At 42.8% G+C, this 21,987-nt stretch overlaps 1 long non-coding RNA gene across 1 annotated transcript in view; it reads left to right on the top strand.

Annotated features, from left to right (window-relative positions):
- The window catches only part of LOC141967933 (uncharacterized), a 102,845-nt gene that overhangs the window by 41,357 nt on the left and 39,501 nt on the right, over window positions 1-21,987 (top strand). The window contains exon 5 of the long non-coding RNA XR_012634785.1: window positions 1,827-2,290. This is a non-coding gene — a long non-coding RNA (uncharacterized LOC141967933). The remainder of the gene's footprint in view (window positions 1-1,826; window positions 2,291-21,987) is intronic.

Below are 21,987 nucleotides of genomic sequence, written 5' to 3' on the forward strand. Positions count from 1 at the left end.
CCTGCAGATTTCATCTTTGAATGATGTTTTGTGTTTTAGGATGTGGTAGACATCTACTGTAGAACAGCACACTGGTTTCAGATGTTCTTTCCTTTTTGTTACTGGTTACCAACTTTTTTTTTTTTTTTTAATAATGCTGTTGCCCCAGGAGAGCCATTTGGAAAGAGACATTGAAAATCTGCTTCAGGGCAGTGTCAGCCAGCTTAAAGTAAAGAGCTTTCAGTGGGTTAAATTAACCTGCTAGCTTTTGTGATAGGAATGAAGAGGAGCTCTGCAGTGGGGACAGCTACCTCTTTCAGAGGGATGGTAGCAACCAGCAGTTTCTTCAATGAGCAATGGACCCTGGCTTGTAAAGATTTTCAGTGTTTATACCTAGAAGTTGCTTCTACTAATGACACTGTTTAATGTGTCATCAAATTGCAGTGCTTCTCTGGGTGGTAGAGCTCTGGAGACATCACAGGGCCATGGGTTTTCCAATTAAATATGCAGTGAATTAAGGAGTTTACATTTCCTGAGAATGAACAGATGAGTAGATTAGTCTTCTTATGAACCAGTTAAGTAAAAAAACGCCACCGACAGACTTAATAGCAGATTTTATTTTGTAAACTTTATCAAACTTCTGATCCTACTGACCTACCCATTTTAAAAGCAACTGGACAGAAAGACCAGTATGTTGTTAAACTAGACTCTGTTCATCACATTCACAGCACTGTCAGCCTGGAAGCAAAGCATCTATCTGTGAAAGTTCGGTGTGGAGGGAGGCGGGAGAATCTGTGGGGTTTGCTGGGAAGGCAGGCCCTCAGTCACAGCCCCAGTCTCAGCCCCAGTTTATAATCTGCACTTCTGTGGGGTGAAGTTTAAAATCTCAACTGAGTTTCTAGGCTTTTAGTTTGGTCAATTAAATGTAATAATTTATAAGACCGGAACACCACTGTCTGGCAATATTGTGTGTTGGCATTGGCCTGAACACCTTGCAGATGAGTTTAAACAGTTGTTGTTATATAAAAATGCTGAAGACCTGTCATGAACTAAAGGATGTTAATTTAAGAACAACACCAACCTTGTTAATCTGTCAAAAGCTACCTTAAAACTGGTGCTTTTCAGTTTCTGATGGAGTACGTTCCTTGGGACAGGTCCTTAGATACTGCGGACAGTTGTGCTGAAGTCAAGCAAGTGATAGTAGTTTGCAGCAGCTGAAGTTTTGTGTTTTATGTGGCCTGGATATTTATTGTAGGGCTGGATTGCATGCAAGGGATCTGACGGTGGTGTGCCAAAAGGAGAAAGAAAATTCTCTTTCTATGGAGCGCTGTCAAAATCTTGCTTTTGTACTTTGAATCATCAGGGCTTTAGCTTTTAGGCTTGCAATAGTTTAAAGATGTCATAAATATTTCTGATATTCTGTTAAATGCAGTCTGCTTTGATTACCAAACCTTGCTTGAATATTGCACTCAGGGGAGTAATGATAATAGTGATTTACCTACATATAGTGTGTAGTATATCAGTGTTATCAGGCGTGACTTTATTTTAGTAGAAACTTTACAATACAAATCTAATCTGATAGTTTTATATGATCTCTGGCTCTGGATGTTTGAAATAGGTTGCAGCTTGTGTTGTAATGGTTTTGTTTAACACAGCACATGGCTTTTCAAAAGCATTTGAGGGCTAACCTTTACTCAGGGTTTTGTTCTTACCCACAAATGGCCATTTTAATGATGACTCACAAGAAACTGAAATGTTTCAGAATCCTGTTGCCCTAACTTTGATATCTTGTTTGAAGGTCACCCATTTACATTTAGATGCAGTGAACTGTGTTCTATTGTCTGAAGGATTCTGGAAACTTACTGCTGAAGAGGATTCAGGTGGCTTAGGAACAGAAAATATCTTCTCTTACCTGCTGCCTGTTGAGAAGTGACCCTGCTGTAACTCCTTTCTTGCTGCTACTCCTAATATATCCACGAGGGAGAGGAAACCTTTGCTACAAGCCCTTCAGCAGAGAGCGGATTCAGGGTGACTCGGTTACATGGTGCGTTCTGGGGCCCAGTTTCACTTCACTGCATCTTTCCAGCAGTCCCAGAACTCTTCAAAAATGTGGGTGGAGATCCATTACACATGCTTACTATGGTTACTCGCCATGAAAAACAGTATGAACAGCCAACACAGACTCCAGGTGGTGGATCAACATTAATCATAATAGACTCAGGGGCAGGGGATTGGCAAGGTACCACAAGAAATGGTTGTACATCCATACCCTTGAACTCCATTTCCTCCCACAGTGGACAGCGTTATGGAGGTAAGTGACAATGCCTCCATCTTCTGTTTCCAGCTGTCATAAACTATGATCTGCTGTATGCCCGTGTCCTTTTGTTTGCAGGAAGAGGGTGGCTGCTGGTACAGTAGACTTTGAAATTTTGTTTTTTGAAAGCTTTATCCAAAAAATAATAAAGGTAGAAGCCTGTCCTTCAAATTCAGTTGGGTTTAATAGGAACAGCTTTTAGAGAGATTACATATTTGTCAGCACACTTGCCTAAAAGACCATCTAGGTGATCTAGGTGATGAGCCAGAAGGATACATCTTTTCTCCTCTTTCCTCTCTTCCTCACTCGTCTGTTGCATATATTTCTGCTTATCTGAACCAGAAAGGGAAATGGCGTGGATATGGAAGAGAAGCAGGAGTGTTCAACATGTTTGCAGGGTGCTCACAACAGGCCTGTTGTGTGAGATACAAGTGGTGAACCAACTAACAAGAGAAGAAGTTTGGGCTTGTGGTTGGCCTTGTGGCCGAGCTCTCTAGCTGGCGGAGCAGCTGCAGAGGCAGCCGGGGCCAAGCTGGCTGTGAGGAGATGGGGAAGTAGATGGGCTCTGGCCACTGCCCATCCCTCCCCCTTCCCTCAGCACAGAGTTGTGCAGGGAGTTCTTTTGCTCAGAGATTGTTAGGACACAAGTTGTGCCTCCAATGAACCACAGAGAGGAACAGCTACCAGAGTTGCTGAAACAGGGACTGTTAGATGCTGTGAGAGCTTGCTCCACTTCTGGAGGATTTTCTGTGCCCCATCCTCTTTCGCTAGAGCTCCATCTCCCTCCTGTCTGTGTCTTCCCACTCCCCACAGTCCTTTCACTTCATTTTTGCTCCTTGTCTGCTTTGTTTTATCTTCAGCTCTCCTGGCCTATTTCTCCTTACTTCGTTCCTCATCGGTTCCTTGTTTCTTTTAGTTCTACACACCCCAATTCATCTAAACCCTGTTAAGAAAAAAACATGCATGGACCTCTTCTGAAGTTGTTTCTATCACACAATTTGCTGGCTGTGTTACTGCCTTTCCTCCAGCCCTTCCTCCATCATTCTTTGTTTTGACTGTGAGAGTTCCAGGCAGGGCCTGGCTTCAGCTCTGTGTGTACAGAGCCTAGCAAGACCGAAGGCACTTCATTCTCAGTAGTCCTTAGGCACTGATGTTGCAAGCGGAATTAATAGTAATTTGAGTGGATTCGATTGCCAGTGTGGCCACAGACTTACAATGCAACTGTGGGAAAGTAAAGTCTCCGGGTGTCTCTGACTATCTGTAAAATAATACTTTCCTTCTAGCCTTTAAAGAAAATACATGATTGAAACTAAATAAGAATACATGGCTGAAACTAAATTGGATTTTTAAATCTCTTTCACCATAAATAATCTTCTGTGTGGTTAGAAAGACAATTTAGATATGCAGTTGTTTTTAAATGGTAAATTTTTGGCTTACCTGTCTGCTTCTCAGATGTTACATGATTCTGCAGTGTGATGTACTGATTTTCAGCGCATGCATCCACATGTGTACGTAAACACATCCACATTTCAGTTCCGTTGCTGTTCCTCCTTTGGAGGATCTCACTGGATCTGGGCATCTTGGAAGAGACTATTGCAAGTTTTGTCCTCTCACCAACTTGTATCTTTTGTGCCTGCACAGGTAGGGAAAGAATAACAGTGGAGACATATGTATATATGCATGTTCACATGGCTGGCGCATCTGTAAACTAGAAACAAGGCAATGGTCAGAGCTTATTGCTATTGCATGAGCTCACTCAGCAGTGTTACAGATGTGGCAAAGTGCAGTGAGACTAGTACAGTATACACTATGGTCAGACTTGCATAGCTCAAGGAAATATAGTGCATCTTATTAATTATGGATCAAATATATTTTGAGATCCTCTGGTTAAAGGCAGTATTGAAATACAAAGCACTGCAACAGAACCATGCTCATTTGCACAGTTGACTGGGAGACCTTTTGTGGCTGAATTAGTTTTGCAATTTAGTAGGTTAACAAACCTGGCACAGCAAAGCTCATGCATTACAAATTGCAATTATTCAGTGTATTTTGACAACAATATATCTATTTTAGTTATTTACAATGCTTAATGACTTTCTAGGAGTTGTTCAATATAATTTCTTTAATGAAAATCAATGAAATCTTATTTATAGAGGCTGAAAGGAGTCAGCCATATGGGGATGCTGGGCAGAGATGAAGGTTGGGGTCTCTTTCTTCTCTCATCTGCACACTGGCTGCTTGCCACTGCTGTCTAACTCAGCCTACCGTCTCTTCTCAGAAGTGCTGGAAAAGCCTCTGAAACCAGCACTGTGGCTTGATTAGGGACTAGTTAAAAGAGAGACGTTTTTGTATGTATGGCATGATGTACAGAAGAGTATGACTTGTACTATGCCATTGTTGGTAATTGCTTGATACTAGCCAAATAATGGATGAAAAGGTGTTTTCTCTGTAAAGTAGGGTTTGTGAGTTTGGAAAGAAAGTAATGTTAAAGTAAAAGTAAAGATCTTTGGTATCTGATATGAAGTGAATTTGCTTCAGTGAGACAGGTAAGGTTTCAGATGACACAGCTTTCAAAAATCAAATTGTTTGTCACACAGGTGTTAGTACAGAAAACACTTGCTGCTCAGTACAAAAGACACAACCTAGCAACACCGTGAACAAGAAAGTCTCCTAATCACTGTGTTATGACTCTGTCTCAAGATGATGCAAGGTCTAGAGCACAAGTCTTGTAAGGAGCAGCTGAGGGAACCGGTGCTATTTAGCCTGGAGAAAAGCAGGCTCAGGGGAGACCTTCTCACTCTCTGCAACTACCTGAAAGGGGGTTGTAGCAAGGTGGTTGTTGATCTCTTGTCTCAAGTGAAAAGCAGTAGTACAAGAAGAAATGGCCTCAAATTGCACCCAGGGAGGTTTAGATTGGAAATTAGGAAAATTTTTTCCACCGGAAGGGTTGTCAAGCACTGGAACAGGCTGCCCAGGGAAGTGGTTGAGTCACCATCCCTGGAGGTATTTAAAAGACGTGTAGATGTGGTGCTTAGGGACATGGTTTAGTGGTGGACTTGGCAGTGTTAGGCTTATGGTTGGACTCAATGATCTTAAAATTATTTTCTAACCTAAATGATTCTATGCTTCTATGTAGTTCCCCTTTCTTGGCCTGATGGATCTGAAATTCGCACTCTCAAGGTTCAGGAAATCATCTGTATTTCCTTTGAGCTCAGCACATATCCTTTTTTTCTCTCCAGCAGTGCAGCATCTCCCCAGTCACTCTCACCAACATTCCTGGCAGTCCTGCATTTTGTATCTCTTGCTATTCCAGGCAACCCAGGCATATATGCTTTGCACATGTGCCAAAGCCAATAGTTTTTGCTGTTTCCAGTGTGCTGGTGGTTGAGACTATTTTCTCACTGCTTAGCACTTCACTGTCATTTGACACTGAGGGCTTTGCTGTACGGTGTGCATCTCGCGGTACAGAACAGGTAGTGTGGGCTGTTTAACATGTCCTTCCTCATGCTGGGCAGACGTCTCTTTTTTGAAAGGGAATTCCCACCTTCTTCTGCTTTGACCAAGGGCCTGTGCTGATACTTTTCTCCTCCTTCTACCCTCAGAGAAGTCAGTGCTTCCCTTGCCATTGGGCTCAGCCTGGTGGTTGCCTTGTGGCCATCACCTTATCCTGAAGTCTGGTTAGCTTGACTAAAACCAAAGCTTGTCCACAACCAACATACGTGTAAAATAGAAAATAAAGCATGCCTATGCTAATAATTTCAAACTGCAGGCTTAGCTAGGCCCTAAACCAAGTTTAGGTCCAGTAATTTAGGTCCCCTAAACTAGGTCCAGTAATCAAGTTGTTAAGAGACTGTACATACTGACACAATTGGTCCGTGTCACTCTCTGTGTGGGTGCACCTCTTCCTTCACCAAGGGACCATCCAACAGGTGGTCTGTGGCTGCTGAGCCTCCCCTCTAAAGACCAGAAGACTTGAGAAAGATCTGTAAGACTAGGAACAACTCTAAACAAGGTATTTGAGTATGAGCATGCGTCTGATAGACTGCAGGCATGCTTTGCAGCCTGAGCCTGAGCCTCTTCTGGGGGACTCCGCAGAGCAGTTGGGATTTGCAAATTAAATCCAACTCCAGCGTAGACATGAGTGCTTTATGTAGCTCTGCTTTTGCATCCCAGAAAAACCTGCTAGTGCTCTCACCTTCTTTCTTGTTAGTACCACTGTTTATATTTTGGGGTGTATGAAGGGGAACAGCCGGTAACTTATTTTACTGTAGTGTGAGGAAAATCTATTTAAGTGCCTGAGGAAGGAACTGCTGGTTGCAGGTGTTCATGAGAGATGTGTTCCTCTTCTCCCCTGAGCTCCTGGAGGGGAATTCAGCAAAAAGGACCCGCTTGTGGAGCATGGTCCCCGACTTCCCCAAAGCTATATAAACACAGCAGAAATGCTGGTGGGCCCTGGTGTGCCGAGGGTGTGTCCCCCCCTTGTAAAAAAGAAAAAGGTTTAGACAATGCAAATGCACTGTGTTTATGTATATTAACCTGTGGAGTTTTTACCCTTTTTTTCATACATAGTTTGGGCTGGACATTCTTGGTTCACATGTAAGGATTCTTTCCATTCCTGTTTACTCAGATTTTCAGGATGATGAGCAGCAAATAACAATAGGTGAATAATGAATGAATAGCAGATAGTAGTCCAGCATGCTTATCACTAATAGCCTGTTGGCATCTTGCAGGCTGTAATTTGCCCACTTAAAATCTGACCTGGTAAAACCCTTGTACACATTTAGAAGTGTATGAATAATTCACTAAAAATATTTTTGGTTGCTTTCTTAAAATTAAACATGTCAGTAGTTCCCTGTGAAGATGATGTGTTTACTCCCATGCTTACGGGCACTGCATCAGGCATCACTCTTTCACATATTCACAGAAACGCTTTATCTCTGGTGAAATATGTCACCTCCTTTCTTGAGCTGAATGCTTCATTCCTCTCACTCACAGATCTAATACCACAGTGAATTAAATGTATTGATGAATCAGGATTGAAATCTACAGTGAATATGATTTCTTAAAAATAATTCCACCAGACGTAGTTTAGAGATGTCATTTTCTGTGGGCACATATGCTCTATGTATGGGTATATAAAACAGCGTGTGGGAATGCGATGCTATTTAACTCATAAACGGAGAGCAGAATTTTATTGGTCACAGTAAATATTTGTTCAAGGAAAAGGAACGGAGGTGAGTAGAATCCATATGAAAAGAAAGCACGTTAGTACCCAGAACACTGACAATATTGTTCAAGGACAGTTTATCCTTGTGGAAAATATGACCCCCTGTAAAGCTGCTGAGTCTGTTTGCAGATCTTTTCAAAATAGAGTCCTTGCATTTGCCATTTTAGTTTGTTTTGGCTGTTCGTGTCCAAACTACATTCCTAGCAAATTGCATGAAGTGCTTATTCCATTATTTCTATTGTTATGTTTCTCAATAGAATGTGGTTATCTTGAGCTAGTGTCATGCTTTAGTACATTAGCACTAAAATGCACTGACGGTCTTGCAAAGAGAGTGTAGGGTGACTGACATTGAACTGGTACCTTGTACCTTGTACCTTGTCTCTGGAGATTCCTAAACCAGAGGTTGCTTTCAGTTTAAAATGAAGAAAGAATATTTGCATTTCTTCATAATCTGGTCTACTCTTGTGAAACCATGCCCTGTGCCAGTTCATATACGTCCTGCTCAAACTTCGTCCAGGTGCTGGGATTTGCTTGACTGGTCCTAACTGGTTTTTGGATGAGAGGTGGTTTAATCTGTCCTGAGTTTATATTTTGCATGGCTTCAGTTTTCACGTAATGAGCCAGCTTTATCTGTCATGTGCACAGTTCTGCTTTCTTCACGTCCCAGTTCATAATTTTGTTACATGCCTTTTGTCCATAGAAAATAAAGGAATCAGGGAACTGAAATTGAATTAGACCCAAAACGTGCTTGAGTTTCCTGTTTTTCTTGTATTAAAATACTTTTTCTATTGAGACCCAACATGCGGCAGTTTCCTAACCACAACCACAGGGACTGCGAGAACACCCTGAGTTTTGTCACAGCACAGCGACAGGGGCAGATCTGGAAGCGGGGTGGGGATGTGCTGTGCAGAGCGGTGCGGGGAAGACGCTGTCCCTCCACACTGGCAGCTGCCCTGCCACTGGTGGACAAATGAGTTATTTTGTTCCTGGACACTGTCAATGACTAGGTTTGTGGTTCACCTCTTGTCCAGCCAGATGTCATCTCTCCCTTTCACGCTCCTTCCCTGCTTTTTTTTCCCCTACCTGTTCTTTTCTCTCATCTTGTCTTTTTTCTATCCTTCCCCACTCCTTTCACTCTGCCCTCATTTTTTCTCCTTCCTTAGTCAAACAGACCTACTGAAATATAAAGCCTGACCTCTTCTAAAGAGGGGGAGATTGTCCTTTTACTTTTTAAATTATGCACCTGCCTAGATGTTTTCACTGTGTAATTGCTATAGTCACTACTGGGAACACAGATAGCCCCTTTAATATAACCTCTAAGAGCCTTTTGATTTAAAACAATGTCTTCAGTTTTATGGCCTTTCTCAGCTTCTGGTAGTATCCTTCTGCAAAGACTAAGTGAAGAAACAAAAGAAAGCAGCACAAGACCTGCCTCCAGCAGTATTTCCACAGCCATATTACTAGGGAGGGCTGCTCACACTGAGGTCACTGCTAGGAGGGCTCATTACCGAGTGCAAAATACATTCAAAAGTTACTTTTTATAAGATTAACAGCTCCGTCATGAAACCCAGCAACATTTCTGGACTTGTGGGAATCAGTTCTGCTGCATTCCAACCCGAGATGTCCTTCTGACACATTTTTTTTTCTGTGGAAACACTCATAAATTTGACCCTGGCACTTGGAGATGAGCTAGACCCATTCAAATACAGTCCCTTCGAATCCACCCTCTCTTCCTCCTTTGTCCTAAGAAGGAGGTACTCTCTCTCTGACTCTTACATCTCAGTAAACTAAGAGATATTTTAGATATCTTACTGTTTGTTTTGGATTAAGTGGCGCTGTTTAGGGAGTAATGTTCTCCTCAGTGTGAATGGGAGGAGTGGAATTTGTAGTTCCCGTCTCAAAAAAAAGATATTTTCACAAAAGATAAAGAAGCATTTTTATGCATATGTAGGAAAGGGAGGCCTGCTACAAGATCTGAATTCTGGATACCTCCCAGTTTAAGAGAGCTGTGATTTAGACATTGATAAAGAACCCTGTTCTTAATGGTAATAAAATAAAATAAAAAACCCCAAACCTCAAACATTATTATCTTAAATTGCAATGATTTTATTTATATTGACAAATTATTTAATAGAGATTAATTGGATCCTTAATTTAGACACTAATTTGATGATCTACCCAACAATGAAATAAAGACTGTTGACTGTTTATCCATGATCTCATATGGAAGACAAGTACAGTGTTATTGAAGTGATTTGCATACTATCTGAAGCCAAATATTAATACACACATGCCCTTCCCAAGTTTCAGCCCATCATTAAAGCTCTGTGATCTTCTTACACTAACATTTTGGTCTAAGCTTTACTGCATAGTAAGAAAAAACTTCGTTATACAATCAGGCAAAATGTCATTGCTGTGTTGAATAATCATTTTCTGGAGGCTCTGAATGAAACCTTTAATTAATATTTCATCTATGGCCAGGTTTACTACCTTGAATAAGCCCTAATAATATTGCCATTTCCCAGCTTTCTTAAAGATGTAGTTTTGAGTCTGTTTGCTTGTTTGCAATTATGTCTAAAATTAACTATTTTAGTTATAAACCTAAGAAAACAAGGAGTGTAATCTTCTAATGCACACAGAAGTGGGCCCTGCACTGGATATTTTAATGCATACTCTCTCATTATTTTTGCACCATGTCTTTCTTATTAACTTCTGATATGGGCTATCACTTTCCTCCTTAAAAACCTCAGGATCACAGTTCAGTTCGAAGGCTGTGCGTGTTGATTGGACTTGTTGTTATTGGGGCCTTTTCTACCAGCACTGTTTTCCCCTGCTGTCAAATCTCCCCCCACCTATTCATCCCTCCTCCATAAGGTCTGTTTGACACTGTTGTAATGACCCCCATTGGGAGATGTACAATTGGATTTCTAAGTTCCCGCATGGCTCCTACTTTTTAATGTTTGCTCCTGAGTCAGGACCGTATGCATGGCTGACTGAAATAGAGTGAAAATCTGAATAATTTCTGTTCTCTTCCCTGGATTGTATTGCTGTTTGATTGCAGAAAAGAAACGCACCTCTAAAATGCTTCAGGAATCTCATACTCTCATGTACAATTACGTTGCAATATTTTGGATGCCTAATCTTTCCATATATCTTGGTAGTATCTCTCCATTTTTGTTAGAAGGAACCTGATTTTCACCAGGGCTTTACAGTTAAATACAATGGACGCTGAATTTTTTTATTACGTAGCAGCATGCCTGACGGCCAGTACAGGCTCTGCTCCAAGTTCCACTTGGTCATAAAATATGTGGCAGCATGAGGCTAAACTTGTATGCTAGTAGAACAATGATCTCATAGCTAGACGCTGGGGTAAAATTAGCTTTGGTCAAATTTACATTTTAGAGCAGGGATGAATGCTTATCCCCAGTGTCCTAAGAAAGGGAAGGTTATTTCAGTGAATCTCTGGCTTCCACAAATGCTTCTGGAGTTCACAATCAAATTGTTGCTTCCCTATGAACGGAGTGTGGGGGTTAATGTTTCTTCTGCTTCAGCCAGCCACAATGGGTTCAGCTCTACTGTCTAAAGTACACACAGGCTTGTATCCTTACATCATTTGTTGATGATTCTCATTCTGCTGTATACTTTGGCAGGGAGTGATGCAATCTATCAGAAACTCTAAACAATTATCATCTTTTGGGCTGCATACCCTTGGTAATCCAGGTAGCAATTACCCAATCTGAATATTTGGCAAGTAGTTTGTAATCCCTGTGGAGAAAGCATATGCAAGCCTGGCTCTGACCTGATTAACTTAGTTCCCTGACTTCACCGAGCAATACTGAACACCTAAGGGGAACTTAGTTCCCTGGTACCTCTGTCCTGAACATCAGTAAAAGCTAATCACCCCTTCTGGATTTGGTGTTCCCTTTCATCTTGGGCTGGCTACATCCCAGATGGGTGCAGCTTCTGGCAACATGCCCTACAACGTAGGTGTTATTCTCAGAACAAAAGTAGAGGGCTGCCAGATGTCCAGTGTCACCTGCCCTAAGGAAATTTTCCTTCCAAATCTCTGAGTGGATTGTTTCACCAGGTGACTGCGCTTGTTGTTGCAGTCTGCTGATGTGACCATGTGACAAAATGCACTGCTTGCTTCCGTGTTCAAGGGAAGTGGAATTTAACTTGCTCAGTTGTATTTTGCAGCTGCAAAGAAGGAAAAAAATAGAAGTAAGAGTACAGTACAGGATGGGCCAGCATGTGTCTTATTTCCTCCATTCTGGCAGCACTCTCGGGGAGGAGGGACACAGCACCCTGGCAGTGACTACAGGCCAGATCCCAAAGAGTTCAAGAGCTGCACTCAGGAGTGGAAGGAGAGCTAAAGTGTTAGGGCCATTTTAATCCCTAGGTGACAAAGAGCCTTGAATACAGAAGGCTGTTCAGTTTGTAAGAAGTCACATTCATTTCATGATGTTCCCTTTTCTTGCTTTACAGAGGTGGCTGTAGATGGCCTCAGAATTTTCTAATTTTTTTCAGTCATTTTTGGACAAGCTTATCCCATGCTCTCTTGTGTGCTGGCAGACTTAGTGAGATAGAAACATTACTTGTGAGCTAACTTCCTGCAACATCGCCTTCTCATTCAGGCCTCCAGAATTTTCTCACAAAAATATATCCGATGTCACTAATATGAAAGGGTCCAGCATGGTTGAGCAGGTCCCTTTCCTCAGCCAACTACATCTGTTTGATATGTCCAATAGCAGGACTGGTTGCTCTTGACTCACCAAAAGGAATAGCTTCTGTTTTTAGAGATGAGTTGTCAAGGGTGGCCCTTGACAAGACTTGAACTCATTCTCCCTGAGCTTAGTGGGGTGATTTAACTGCTCATCTCTAGCCAGTAAATCTGGTAGTCAGAAGCATGGCAAAGAGACACAAGGAAGTTCTTTTAATCTTCATGCAACTTCATGGGTGAGGTCAAGTTCTTACCCTGTGATTCACCAGCAGATTTCATCGGGATGAAGGGGTGAACATTGGTTCCCTCATGCTTCTTTGTCAGTTCCCACATATCAGCATTCCTCCCCATCATGGCATAAGGAAAATGGATGTGGCTCACACTTCACAAGTTTCAGGTAAAGCAGAAATCAAAACATCAGAGATGTTGAAGTTTATGACAGTGTTGTAAGTGATGGGTCACTTTTCTCCCTGGGGAATCTGCTTAACTCCCTCAGATTTTTCCAGAAAGAAATTTAAAAAAGGAGGAGGGCAGTCAGGAAAGGAAAAGGTGCTCCCATTTTTTGTGGTGTTACTACACAGAGCTGAGCTGCCAGGTTAGTAAGATCTGCAGGGAGATTGTGGTTAGTGCTGGTGGTTGACTGGGCGCCACTGCATTCCTTGCACAGGACTCAGGCCAACGGCATTACGCCATCAGCTCTGAGGGATCACCAGCAGCACCGATTGCCAACAGGAGAGGAAAATGCAACTGAGTTTTTGATACGTAGGAAGGATGAGCTTTAGTGACAGTCTAGCTGTTGTGTCCACTGCCATGCCTATCCCTGGAAAATGAAAGCGTCATCATGCCTGTCTGCAGTCTTTTTGGCCTGTAACAGACTGGGTGCTGTCAAATGTAATAGAATGTAAATATTTGTGGGGTTTTATGTTTTTGTTTGTGTTGTGCTTTTTTTTTTTTTTTAAATTATAAACTCCCTCAGTTCCTTTCTTCTTTCTCTTTAGCAACAGGCTGTGGGTCATTAGTATCAATAGCACAGATCTCTCTCATGCCACACCTAAACTAAATTGTCAATAGGAGGTTTTGTAGAAGATTCACACATCATTCCAGCAACTGTAATATCTGTTGGGAAATGCAAAAACACCAGGTGCATAGCTGCTGGTTAGAGTTTCCATTTACTTTACCTGGGGCTTTTCTGTAACATGCAGCAATGTACGTCACATGCAGAAAAAAAGTAGGTGGAAGGTTCTTTCCAAACCACATTGACCGAAAGAATGTACGTGTCAGGTAAGCTGTATGCTGATGTGCTCATGTGTTCTGCAGTGGCAAGGGTTACCTTGTCAAGGAAATCTTCCTGGTGCAGGTGTGCATCCTAGCAGATTCATTCAGACTGAGAGATGAGAATGAGCCCTCCCTCATCTGACATGTACAAACAGCATTTTATCCATTTGTCTCCTAGGACATTTGCTAGCTGTCTCGTTAATCTTTTACTTGAAGTCAGACATATGTATTGATGGAAAAACAAACCATAGACCACAGACCCCCTGCCTTGCATTCCTCATCTCTTCAGAGTAACACTCACCATAGAACCGTGCAGAAAGCACCGATATGTCAGTGGGCTTGGAGCTGCATTTCTTTCTTGCACTTAAAGCACCTCTTCCACTGCTGTACTCATAAGCAATTCTTCCTACTTATTAGTTGTACTGTTGAGTAACTACCTACCCCCTCCAGTCCATCACACACATCCCCTTCCTTATTTGTGTTTTGCATATGTATGATGCCTCCTGTATCTCAGAAGTTAAGGAGGCTGAGAAACTGGGACTGGAATTTCTTCCTTTTAATACCAAGTCACAGGGTGCTCTGTGCACCTCTCGCTGACCTTTTGGAGGCTTTATGAGCACCATTAATTTTACCAGCTTCTAACAGACCAATTCAAGGACAACAAAAATTCAGGGCCCGATTCTCAGCTGGGGGAATTGTTTTCAACTTTATTAAGAGGGAATAAGAAACTTCTGAGTCAGAGTCAGTAGCAGAGCATAGAAAGGGAAGTAATTTCAGGAACAGAAATATCTGTAAAGGTTAATCTCCAGTTATCTTGTCTCTGACTTCATCATCATCTGGTCGCAACAGACTGAGCTAAACAGAGCCAGGTTAGCTCAGTACTTAAACAAAAGAGCCTGGAGGTATTGTCTTGGTGGTGTTAAATAGTGATCTTCTATCTTACCCAAGCAAGCAGATTCTTTTGCATCTTGCATCACTGCATTATCTGAGCCTTTCTTGCATGTCTGCCTTCAGGCCTGCCAGGCTGATTGGTTGGGATTATTGCCTGAGGTTTTCCAACACTAATTTTATTTTTAATAGTATTTATTTTCTTCAACAAAGCTCTGCATGCTCATATGCTGCATCTCATTTTAAGTGCGGTCAGAATTACTTTAAATAGTAATTATTTGAAAGGAAAGAATACCCTCCAAGTCCTGTAAGAATATTGTTTATAAATATTTGTGCTTTGCATCTCTGTAAAGGAAAATTACTAAAGCAGAACAAGGATTTCTTTTCAGTTCTCTTTAATCTCAAATTTATGCTTTGTACTGTATGACATGGGATTGACCCTTTTGGGACTGGATCCATCCTGAATTCATATCTCACTCAAATCCACATTTGTACATTGTGCAGTGTGTTTGGTCAGGAAGTTTTCGCCTGTCTGTTTCAAATAATCCATAGTTATAGTGCAGTCCCAGTAAAATTCTCAGGAACTCTAGCAGGCTTTGTAAGCACTTCTTTAGGTGAGAATGTATCCTTCAACAGGAATTTAGGTCTGATACAGTGATAGAACATCTCTCCTTCTCCCCTTCCCTCCCCACCCCTCTCCATTACATTTCTTCCTAAATAATTTTTGTTGTTGTTGTTGTTTCCAGGTTCCCTTCACCAAAAATGCCTCAAAAAACTTTGTGCAGTGCCTAGCACAAGGCAGTTGAGATCACAGCTTGTTTTGTAATACAAATCACCACTTAAGAGTTAAAATGGAGAAGTCAGTTAGTGAGTCTTCTCCAGGAGGTAGTCAAAGGTTTGTAATAGTTAGTTCAGCTGACACCCCAGGAAAGAGAAGCTCTCTGTTCTGGAAGCCAGTGTTGGTGATAATGGTGAGACCTTTGCCATGTTGCCTTGCCAGATCCTTCAACATTGGAATAAAAGCAAGTGCTTCTAGCACGGTCCTGCAATTCAGTCATCAGTCCAGCTCAGTCCTTAGTCTTGCTGTGAAGATCAGTCACAAAGCTACAGCCTGCTGTGGTGATAGCAGTATGAGGGAACTAGTAGGAAATAGTCTTTGTGTACTGCATTTGGCAGGCAAACAGTTAAATTAGGAAGTTGTTATTATTATGGATTTTAGTCTGAGTAATCTGGGCCAGATTTGAATTTGTAAACCCATCCTGAAAAGTGCATCAATCCATCTGTAACCCTGGGTTCACTGAAGACATTGAAGTTCAACATGTAGGTTAAAGTGAAAATTGCATTCAGTATTGGTTTTTGTACAGACTAATTTGTTGGCTGTAAAGCAGTATAGCTAAAGAGGAGGCTAAAAAGCTAGTGAAAGTGCTGTAGCAGCTCACTGTAAACGTCTAAATCCCTGGCGGAGAAGCTACATCCAATTGCTGTTACTTCTCTTACTCTTAGATCGATGGTAAATTCTTCAGGGAGCAGCATCATCATTTTGTTCTGAATTGTGTCCATGCTTGGTCTGCGGCTGTGCCTCCTGGGCTCAAAGACGTTATAATGATGCAGATGGATCCTCTCCACCTTTGCAAGTGTCCTGAGAAAGCCAGGGTCTGGCTGCTGCTTCTTGGGTGAGCCACAGGAGCAACCCCCAAACCTTCCTCCCTGTTACCCTTCTTATGGAGGTGCTGGAATGAGAAGGAGAAGCAGCACCAGTGTGTCTGCCAGCCTGTCCTGCCTGGCTGGGTTTCATTGTTCTTAATTTCATCCAGTAATTCATTCAGGGAACAGTAATGCAAAACTTTGCATCCTAGCTGATTTCTTGCTCTCTTACTAAGTCTCCACACCCTTGTCGGGGTCAGCATCCTTCAGGTACCCACAGCCCACTGAAGTCTCCTGCACACCCCCCCCCCCTTCCATCCCCCCAGCAGCTTGCTGTCCTTTAGCCAGGTTATACATATTTTTTCAATCCTGGTTGTTTATGGTCTCTGAGCACAAGGCTTAGCAGAGAGCTACGCTGCCAGCGCTGCGAGACACCCCAAAGGGAGTTTGGCCGAGGCTCTGCCTGTTTTCACACCTCTCTGCAGATGGAGGCCATGGAGCCCGCTCCCCTCCCCGGCGCCCCTGCAGGCACCCTGCCCGCCTTTGGCCTCCGCCGTCAGAACGACTTTGGCAACTGCCACTGCTGGATTGCATCACCGTGTGTGTCTCCCAGGTGGATGCAGCTTTAACTTGCCTATCAGCCTGTCTATCTGGTATTAGGTTTGTATCTTGCCTGTCTATCCAGGGTATCGACTTCTGGGCTGCTTTTGCAGCTTCAATTGCAGATTGGGCACGGCAGCGCTGGGATGAGGGTGCTACATCAGCAAACATAAATCCCGTAGTTGTTTGGGCTTGGACCGCATTTTTATGGCGTTGCAGGAAATGAAGGTTCTGCACGCCGGAGAACCGCCGGGATAGGTGATGCAAGGCGAGTGCAGCATCAGCTCGTGTCCCTCAGAAGCCGCTCAAGGGAAGGGAGCAGCCCAGCTAACTGGCACCATCAAGGAGACGGCCAGCTTCCCCTCCCGTGATTTATATGGGGTTTACGGTGGGGTGTGGCCAAATTGGGTCGGTGGGAAGCAGGCACATACTGTTATGTGGGATTAGCGAGGAGCAGACAGACGGCAGCGCAGGACTGGGCAGGGGAGCCCGCACGTGGGACGGCTCAGCCGCAGAGGCAGCTGGCACCGGAGCACTGATAAGGAGGAGAAACAGATGGTCACGCAAGCCCTTACACACGCCTTCCTGGTAGGCCTGCTGGAGGCTGGTCGACATCCCTTATTCCCCAAACAAAAATAAATCTTTTCCCTTCCCTTGTTTGAAGAATTCATGTTGCTCATTAAAGTTTACTGCCATAAACATGCTCTTGCAGTCTTTGCCGGGGTACATTGCCACTGTTTGTGAATGACACAGGATCAGTCCCTTTTGTGCCTCTACCATGCTGTTGTGACACGGTTACAGAGCCCGGTCCTTACTGCTGCAAGCCTGCCATGTGGAAAGAAAAGGGGGGAAAAGGACAAAAGAAAGAGAAATACATATTATGTAAGATTCCCTGAAAACAATTCCGGAACTGGCCTTGATGCCAAGGGGAGCGTGTCGCAACTCGTAGGTGTGCAGAAGTTAACATGACAGACTGCTGAGCAATATTCATTTAAGAGGTGTTCTGTATTGCCGAGGTCTGAGCGATGCGGTGTGATGTGGCAGTTGCTGTGGAAACCCTTTGGTGATGCGGCTGAGAGCAGAGTACAGCGGAGAAGGTAAGCAGAGCCTAGGTAACACCTAGGTGGAGGATGCAAAGCTCCAGCGTTCAGCATCCTCTCTCTCCTGCAGTTTCTTGCTTGCAGGCTCATGTTATGCAGCTCTGTCTATTCTCTGTTACTACACAGCCACCACGGGGATGAGGTTTGGAAAAAGCACAGAATGTTTCTAGTAGTGCAGATGTTTTCAATGAATTCACCCTTCAGAACTGAAAGCGAAGGAGGCCTGGAAGGGGAAGAGTGTTTGTAGCGAAAAATATTCGGTTCATCCATATGTAGACCCAACGTGAGCCTGGGAGACACTGAGTGCCCCCTGTGAAGTGACAAGTGCCCTCAGTCTTCACTGAAGTTCTGCTGAAGGCAGTGGGTATGTCTGCATGGCAGTTGCAGCAATGACTGCTTTTTGGCTCAGTAAATTAGTCTTTGTGGCTGCGCTCCGGCTCCTACAGTACGTACACTTCAGTATCTCTTTAGAGGCTTGTCTGATGAAAAGGGAAAACATTCAGCATCTTGCCAGATCAGGGCCTGGATTTTGAAATATTTTTGTAGGTTAAAATGAGAATGCATATTCATGGGCTTGTTTTCAGGCGAGCTGAGTACTTGTAGCTTGCAGAGTTGGGTGCAAGTTTTAAATATTCGGAGTCTCCAGAAATCAGTCTGGGAACTTTTTCTCCCCCTGATACAATCCTTATTGCCCTTGCCTCCATCTCTTCTGCTGTTATATTGTATTTTAGCTATGAAATTGTGCTATTTAAACCAGTTATGATACCATTTGTTTGGGAAACAGTAGAAAATCTTCTCTCTCTATCCAGTTTGGGAGTTTACAGTGCTACATGTAAACCCCTGTGTGACTTCCATGTAGAATCAATCAACGATAGTGAAACCAAGTGGAAAGGCTGTGAATATCACTCAAAATAAGGCCCCCTTTCCTCCACCATGGCTCTAACTCAGCCAGTGACCTGGAATATGGCCCTTTTCACTCACTGCAAAGCCTTGGGGTGCAAATTTACCCTCTTAACACCTTGCAAAAGAAGCCCCAGGACCCACGCCCCATGGCTTTCACATCTTAGGGAACGGGTAGAGATGGAAAACTTGCATGAGGATCCTTGCCACTGTAGTATCTCAAATGCTAACCTAATTCTAGAGAGTACCATCAGTTGTAATCTTATGTGAATAGGCTTTCTAGTGTTAGAATATTTCTGCAAATATTTTAAAAGGTGCCAATGTATATACAAAAAAGTGGGTATGGTTATAGGTCTATCTATCTGTACTTCTGATTCCCTCTCTCCTTATCCCCACATCTGTTTCCAAGAATGTCATACCTGGAAAGAATCATTTCAAATTAATTCAATTTGTTCAAAGCAGCCTAAGCTTCATCCCTCACAAGGGCCACTCAATCACATTACTGCTCCTGTGAACTCCTAATGGGACACAAAACAAGTAAAAGTAGATTCAGGTGATCTCACATATTAAACATACTAATTACATCTGGCAACAAAATTACTTTGTGAATTTCCTTTAATCCTGTTTTTAAATTAGGCCATATGTATTTTGGCTCTAGATTTCATGTGCTTTATTTTCTATGAACTTCCTTTTAACCATGTCCTGTGGCCAATTCACATCCAATTGTTTGAAAATCAGTCTTAGGTGATAACTCTGGATGATTAAAGGTGAAGTGTCTAATTCTGCTTTCAAATCCACCTTGTCCTTTGAAAAGCTTAGTCAATATCTCATATGGGAGATTCAAAGCTGTACCAATCTGACTGTCTCTACTAAAAACCCAAATGTTATGGAACTTTGTGTTTTATGAGAAACTTTCCCTAGAGGAAAACTAGCTTTAGGAAAGTGGGGATGCTTGCTTTAAATCAGTAGTACTTCTCACCCTGCTGCTTTATAACCTTACCTATGGGGGAATATGAGCTTCTTTATATAGTTTTGCAGTGACATTCTGACTAACAAGACTAACAGGGGACATGCTGACTAACAAGGGCTTCTTCTTGAAGTCCTTTTCTGTACAGTCTACCTGTAGAAAGGTGGGCTTGCTGTTCAAGGACGTCTGTGTTGTTAGCTACAATGTTAGTGATCAGTATCTACTTGAATAAATAATCATCCATGATGGGTGCACTCCCCTGTTGTGCACGTTGTAACTTCACAACACCAAAGCTCCAGGTGGTGTCCAGGATGTATGGTACCTGAATGGATGCTTTTTTAGGGGATGAGAGCAAATTCCCTGTTACTTCTGGAACCTAGGATACTGGTGACACTTTGATCTCTCACGCTTCCTGTGGTACACTCCAGCTTTTATCTATTTTAGTATTGTATCAGTAACAGTTTTAGTTTGTTCTCAGGTTGTTAGGAGTGTTTTATGGTCTGTGCTTTAGTGTGTGTGCACGCGCGCGCATGTGTGCATGTGTGTATTACTGAGAAAATGTCCAGGGGCCATTCTGGGTAGAACATCTATTAATGTGATCTCGGAGGGACTGGCCTTGGTGAACTACATGGTCCTGCTCCTCCTCATTGTATACTGTACTCTCCTGACTGCACCAGTGACACAAAATATGCAATAAATATTGCACTCTATAGCAGCAGTACTTTCACTTAACAGATGTGCCAGCAGAATTCTTTCCTGGAGTAGCTTTCTAGAGCATCTGAGCCAACCATTCAGCTGGTGTAACCTGTTACAGCTCTGTCAAATTACACAGGACTCCATCAGTTCACTGCAGCAGAAGATTTGGCCACCCTTGTTCCATCAGGAATTAGTGGATGGGAAATTTACCTAGACATACACCCAGACACAGAGCAGCACACACCCAGAGTACACAGAAGCATGTTCTTATCAGAGCTCCTATTTTGCTGAGATGACAGTCTGGTATGTTAGAGTGAGTTTGTGTCAAGTTCTCTTGATCTACATGCACTTAGTAACCCCTGCACTGGACAGTAACGTCCAAGAACAAGGAGAGGCTGCCAGTGATACATGTGTTTATGTGTACACACATGTGCACATAGTGCAGAGAAAATAAGTGGTACTGTTGAATAAACGTCCTATCTGCAAAGGTGTGAGGTAGTCACATTACTCAGGAGTGTGCTGAAATGATTGATGCTAAAAATGTTACACTGCTGCACTCCACACAGTGCACATTAAAGAAAAGCCAAGGCAGGACATATTAAATTTTATTGAGAGTGGGTTTTGCAACTTTTTAAGAGGCCATGTGCCATGCTTCCTTTTTTAGGATCCAACTACCAAAATTAAAACCAGTAAATCTTTCTAAAAATAACTTGAGAAAAACTTTCCCCTATGTGAAAATGAAGCATGCTAATGTCCTCATGTGCCTTGATTTTCCAACAAAATAGCGCCTTGTCGGAAAGCGCAGTCTATTCCCTTTTCATGATACCAAACTCCGTGTATCACCCCTTCACCTTGTTGCTGATGGTGTGAGACTGGATCAGACCAATTCTAGGGCTCAAGCCAGTAACGTCCATAGGGATGGGAGGATGCTCTCCACTAACGGAGACAGAAGACCCTGACTGCAGCAGGCTGCTTGAAGAAGTGAACAGGATTTGGATCACTAGATCTGGGGAAGATGGAGTTGTGGGAAGGTGAAAGATTTAAAAGTCAATCAGATACAAATTTATTGCATGGATTTTAATGAGGAATGTGTGCTTTGTGGGCATGGCTGTACGCATACTCACTGTTTGCATTCAGTGAGCAAAGACATGTGAAAGGTGTTTGCATAACATGAATGGGAAGTAGGTAGGGTCGTTTTTTCTCACAGTCATACTCTTTCTGTTTATATATCTATAATTTACATTTATTGCAAAATATTATGTACTCAGACTGTGGCAGAAATTAGGCTTGCTATTTCACTATTGTATGTTGAATTCTTGGGGACAGACGAGAGAGGCAGTAAAAATAAGTAGAGTCTTGGGGAGGTGATCATTTCCAGTTAAAGGGGCATACAGTTTGCATAAGCAACAAGGAAAGAGATTATCTTTGCGATTTTGGAGAATTTCCTCTCTGCATACTTGGAGGCAGAAACAGAAGTGCTATTCAGATCTTTTAAGACCATACCTTTGTGCCTTCCTCCGCATCTAGAAAGTGCCCTGCCCAATTTGTGCAGCTGCAGTTTGAACAGAGGAACAGCGACCATTCCTGTACAACTCTCTCTGTTTGGTGGGGTCTAATAGGTGGTGAGCGTGGAGGGAAACTCCTTTGCTGCAGCTGGCTAGAACCAAAATGTGAAAA

This window comes from Athene noctua, chromosome 1 (assembly GCF_965140245.1).
Source record: "Athene noctua chromosome 1, bAthNoc1.hap1.1, whole genome shotgun sequence".
NCBI classification, from domain to species: Eukaryota; Metazoa; Chordata; class Aves; order Strigiformes; family Strigidae; genus Athene; species Athene noctua.